The following is a 5,964-nucleotide window of genomic DNA, read 5'->3' on the forward strand; positions in this document are numbered from 1 at the left end:
TGCCCACCTTTCTCATGGTACACTGACAAGACAGATGGCCTGGTTGGAAAGACTGACTTTCAAAAATGTTCAAAGGAGCAAGGGTCACAGCACGAAAAGGGGGATTTGTGACAATGAACTCGTCCCAAATCGCCCACGGACTTGCCTAACTTTCGTCTGATTTTGAGCGCTGAGAGAATGCGAAATTAACAGTTTTGGTGACACGTAAATCGCCCGGAAGCGAATCAAAGCCGTGGAGAGGTCTCACAGCAGGGTGTTAATGGCCCAACGATTAACATGAAAGGCAATGACAGCCAGCCCGGAACGCGGACTAGCCTTGCTCTTATTGGACGAAAAAGACACGTGACTCAAAGTAAAAGAGCTGCGCTGTTGGTTAGCAGGCTCGGCAGCTACGACCTTCTATTGGTCACGTTGGATTAATTTATGCATACCGTAGGCCTATACAGTAGGTCCGTATAATTATGCAAAAATTATTATTACTAATATACCTAGGTTGATTTTACTTTGTATATTCACATCATTATATTCACATCATTATAGACTGCACTGTGATGGGGCTTCAGCATGCATGATGTGAATTTATTGCTAAAATGAAAATGAATGAAATGAAAATGAATTTTTTAAATGCTTTTAATATCACACCAAACAATGTACACACACTTAGACAGGAACCGTGCATTTCATAAATATACATAATTTAAAACTACACACATACCCTGCAAACAATATACTCTAGGCTATATGCAGTGATGTACAGTAGCCTACTCAGGTCACAAATGTACAACTCAGAAACAAACACGCATCTCTCTCCCAAGCGGCGTTTCCGATTGTCTCCCACGTCCTAACACTGGCCGTCAGAGTATTGAAGAAATTAGAATACTCAACAGCACTCAAATTTTGCCTAGTAGAACAGGTGAGGTCAGGCATAAACGCGTTGTCCTGAGTCCTGACCGTATGTTAAGACAATGCGATGCGACACAGAAAAGACGGGCGGCTCTCCGTGCATAGTGACTAAAAGTTAGCATCAACTTTGAAAAAGGGTCAAGTCACCATCAGAAGAAAACGGCCGTCTTGTAAAACATGTGTTTGAGTGAAACGGTAGACGGTAGGGACTTTGCGAGGCTATTTATTTAATGCCTACATATAACGTGACCCAAAATGTCTCTAAGCTGCACGTTGCAATATAGCCAAGTATTCGAGAAAACCTGATGCAGCCAGAGTCCAACAACTTCAATGCACCAGAAGTGAATTCGCCTTCTAGTTGGGTGCGTGCGTCACGTGTATTTAATAGAATATATGCGCATGTACAATTACAATACAGCTACCTTATTACCTGGAATATTTTGAGGGCTGATATTACAAAAAGCTAGTAGGTAATTTTACTTTTCTTTTCTCTACCTACCATTCAACCATGAGTGGTTGGCCCTGTCCACACACCAGTTTGAACTAAATAACTAAGAATTTATTTTTTTATTTTTATTTTTTTTTTTGGGGGGGGGGGGGGGGGGGAAAAAGGGGAAAAATAAGATGTAAAAAAAAAAAACCCAATTTGGCAAAATAAATCAGAAAAAAACTGAATGAGGAAAATAAAACGGATTTCATAGGCCCCTACGACAGGTTAGGTTTGGGAAGGGCACAATTCATAAAACTCAGAAACATACAATGCTTTTTCAAAAAAAGGGTTCTATGTTCCCCGCTGCATTCCAAGTAGACTGCTGCCACATTGCTAAGAGCAGGTTGTTATTACACCTCTGACAGGTTAGGTTTAAGGATAGTTTTAGTCAGGGCACATACAAAAATGGATTTGAGTAAAAGTTGTCAATTCATAGTAAATACGTGGTAAATATGAAAGTAAGAGGAAAAATAGAGTACAGCATTTTAGTGCAGACTATACAGGTATGTACAATATTATAAAGTAAACATTGCTGTTGATTATGTTCTTCAGCCGCCAATCATGCCAGCAGGGTCTACTGAAGGTCTCTGGTCACTGCTTCCTCGTCATACTGCAACAGGCACTCAGTCTCACTTCTGGGAGCTGTAGAAATAACAAATAAATAAATACTTCGTCATGCACCTCATATTGACATAGCAAATATATCAATAAGCAAGACATATTGAGCCCAACAGGGATAATCTTACACTATATCAGTTTTCTGTGGTCTCTTATAAGATTGCCCATCACCATCCTGCAGGACACTACCGTCTCCCTGCCAGGATCTGTAGGATGTAAGAAAATAAATCAAAACATAGCAATGCACAGCATTGACAAGTAGCACAAGTCATATTGACAATGTAGGACAGGGGTGGGGAACCTATGTCTCTAGGGCCGTTTGCGACCCTTGAGGCTGTTTTATCCGGCCCCCGATATAATTTTAATGCAATTCCATCTTCACATGAAATATGACATATTTTGTAAAGGAATCTTAGAAAATACATTAGCAATACAATTAAGTTATATTTCAGGGAACCTGAAGTTGGCGTTTGTTTAAATGTGGTGCCTTCAATATAGGCCTAAAGTGAAAGGGAAAATCCTGGTTTGTGTTCATAGTACGGCCCTTGGAGGACTTTTATGGCCCCTCGGATGAATTTGAAGTGGCCATTCGAATGAGAAAGGTTCCCCAACCCTGACGTAGGCTATAGGTTAAGCTTACCCTCTTTCACTCTACTGTGCCCATTTCGGGTTGACCTCCACACGCGTCTGTAGCACAGCACACAGGATTGCAGGACACAGCATCCTGCAGGACACTGCAAAAAACAAGGGGAACGAATAAATGACCTGTCCAGTTCTATAAAAAAGAAAAGAAATTTGATGCAGTGCCAGAGCTGTGGTAAAAGTAACCTTGGTTGTATCATCTAGGACTAGGGTGTGTGTGAGTGTGTGGTAAATCCAGTGTTCACATTATTCAGATATGAGAATTAATTCATTAATTTTAACTGATATCACTTCATACCGATATCAGTGCCATTTCACCCTGCCAAGACACTGGACCTTCTATGATCAGGGCGTCCTCGTCATACTGCAGCAGGCACCCTGTTGTTTCTACAGCTCCTAGAAGAGAGACAAATAAATTAAATACTTCGCCATGCATCTCATATTGACATAGCTAATGTATCAATGAGCAAGTCATATTGGTCACAAAGAAGTTAATCTTACATTCTTTCAGTCTTCTATGGCAAGACTGCTCCTCATAAGAGCTGTTAGGCCTTCAAGTGACTCGTCTTCGCCATATTATGAGACAGCAGCCTGTGAAAACATGGTAAACAGAATAACCCATTAACCTTGGGTCCTAATATAATACATGAACATAAACTAGCCTACATTATTTAGACAATGTCAGTAGACCTCCACGTGAAACAATAAGAAAAAGTGACCATGCATAATTTCAATTTCTTGAAGAGGCCAGCTACACTTATTTGTGCAACAAGTGCTGTTTTGAGGACCCATACGTTTTAAGGACATGCTGCCTGCCTACTGTTGCAAATGCCAGGGTATTTCACATTGATTTCGGGGTGGCGTGCTCTATTGCAACACTTATTTGTGCAACAAGTGGTGTTTTGAGGACCCAATACTTTTTAAGGACAGGTTTGCCTACTGTTGCAAATGCCCAGGGTATTTTCACATTGATTTCCAAACTATTTCTTTCCTAACTACAGGGACGTTAGTCGAGTAATGACGCTACGACCAAGCTACTAGGGAATGTAATTAAACTAGTCGCTTCGCTACTGCCCAGCACTGAAAACCAACATACCCAGACGGCACACCAATCTTGCCAACGTCGCCTAGATGCATTTTTGCCGCTGTAAAATACATTGGCAAGACGTCCAAACGTTAGTTCATCAGCAAAATGCCGGGCAGACGTGAAAAAATGAGCAGTGCCCAGCAACTAGTTGATGAGCTAACGCAATAGCATGCTAACGTAGCCTTTGTCAATCTTAAGCGCTGGGAGATGGTCACTCCCATGTAAGATCACTCCCGGACGTGTAGTCCCAGGTGATTCTATCAATCCCAGGCGTTCTATCCCACCCGATTACATTTCTCGTATTATCATACACTACCACATACAAGCAATTCAGGGTTAGGTTTAGGGTACGTAACAAAAAAACTAACATCAAAAAGATAACTAGCTCGGTGGGCTCGATAGTCTGGCTAGTGGGAGCGAACCGACTGGGGATCGAACCGCGCTGGGAGCGACAAACTGGGAATCATCTTTAGGCAGGGGAAAGGCAATTGAGAACGAGCAATGTCAAACAACTTTCCATCAACAAGTATACTTAACATATTCACCGTTTCACTACTGCATTTTGTCATTACGATGCTCGCAAGTTATCAGAATTTACTAGCGTACAGCAGCAACAAGAGTAGTCACATTCATTGAGGGGACTTGTGCTACAACTTAGCAATGGCGGATCTGTGTTCAGAGGAGCTATTCAATCGCTCTTGAGTACTGAAACTTTAAACCACAGTTGAGTAAAATTTACTTACATGTATGTGAAGCCCATTTTCCGTTGGTATGTGAGGAACTTTCCCCCATATCGCCAAGAAACTTGTAACAGTGAAACCACACAGACAGCGCGTGGTGTTGTTCAGATAGGTCGGTGTTGTTGACCGCGGTAGATGGCTTCTTCTTTGTGGCTTGTGTGTGGAATTCGCATTGTGCGAATTAGTTGTACTGCCACCTAAAGGCTTGGTGTAGAACTAATTTAACCAGAGACAGTCTGTTTTGAACTTCCTTGAACAATCCTTGCTAGTTCAGAATAATTTAAAAACCAGAGTGGCCAAGCACATTGATGTTTTTCCTCAAAAGCAGGGGTGAGGAACCTTTTTAATTCAAAGGGTCACTTCAAAATGTAGGCTATGTCCAAGAAAGATCATTCAGATGTTTCTATTCTGATTTCTATTCGGTTCATTTAAATGTTTATAGCACCGATCGAATTGTTTGATCAACTTCATTTCTGAGCTTATAGTATCATAATAAAATGTACTGACAGCAGAGCTGTGGCTAGAAGAAAGGTTTAATGCAGGGGTGGGGAACCTTTTTCATTCGAAGGGCCACTTCAAATTCCTACCATGGTCATAAAATCCTCCGGGTGCCGTACTATGAACACAAATCAGGATTTCCCCATGAAATTTAGGCATATATAGACACCATTAGGCCTATATAGACATATAGACACCTTTAAAGGTAGACACATTTAAAACAGTCCCCACCTTTTCTAGGTCCCCTGAATATAGGCCTAACTTAATTGCATTGGAAATGTAATTTCTAAGATTCCTTTAGGCCTGCAAAATATGTCATAGGCCTATTTCATGTGAAGTTGCAAAACATTATAATGATATCAGGGGCCGGATAAAACGGCCTCAAGGGCCCTCGAGACATAGGTTCACTACCCCTGGTTTAATGGTTAGTGATTCTGAAAAACACCACTGGGCAGCGTGAACAAACATACACACAGACACACACACACACACATTTTAGTAAAAGGCCAAAAAAATGCCCTAGGGCCCCCAACAATCCCGTTGCCTAGGGACCCCAAAATCCTAGAAACAGGCCTGCCGACCCCCCACTCCCTCCAAACCCATCTGACCTCACCCCACCCCACCCCACTTGAAATTGACTGTAGCAGCTCCCGACCTGATCACTGGCATTTACATATTAAAGGCTCTCCTAAGAAGGGGATGGGAGGGGGGCATGGGGGAGCCGCAAATGCTGTGGCTTGAGGTATGAGGCAGTTTAAGGTGCAAAACTCATCCACATATTCCTCTTTTCATGCAGTGGGTGGGCCCAGACCAGGGCGGTTCCTGTGCAGAATTGTTGAACAGCCCTATCATATCTGAGAAGCAGCGGATAGAAAAATGTGCATTGGAGAGTTGCCACTTTGAATACCAAACAATATTGGTGGGGAGTCAATAGCTTGCAGGATGCTTGCCCTGACCCCTGGCCAAAATGTCCTTGAGAAAAAGTA

At 42.2% G+C, this 5,964-nt stretch overlaps 1 long non-coding RNA gene across 2 annotated transcripts; it reads right to left on the bottom strand.

Annotated features, from left to right (window-relative positions):
• Positions 1 to 1,877: 1,877 nt before the first annotated feature.
• On the bottom strand, positions 1,878 to 5,080 carry LOC134448439 (uncharacterized). Of its 2 annotated transcripts, XR_010034767.1 has the most exons (6): positions 4,484 to 5,080; positions 3,155 to 3,244; positions 2,952 to 3,049; positions 2,652 to 2,745; positions 2,140 to 2,217; positions 1,878 to 2,035 (listed from the first exon to the last, which is right to left on the bottom strand). It is a non-coding gene; the product is annotated as an uncharacterized LOC134448439 (long non-coding RNA). The 2 variants fall into 2 exon arrangements; XR_010034766.1 differs by lacking the exons at positions 1,878 to 2,035; positions 2,140 to 2,217 and having other exon boundaries at positions 2,523 to 2,745.
• Between the last annotated feature and the right edge of the window lie 884 nt (positions 5,081 to 5,964).

This window comes from Engraulis encrasicolus, chromosome 5 (genome assembly GCF_034702125.1).
Source record: "Engraulis encrasicolus isolate BLACKSEA-1 chromosome 5, IST_EnEncr_1.0, whole genome shotgun sequence".
Taxonomy (NCBI): domain Eukaryota; kingdom Metazoa; phylum Chordata; class Actinopteri; order Clupeiformes; family Engraulidae; genus Engraulis; species Engraulis encrasicolus.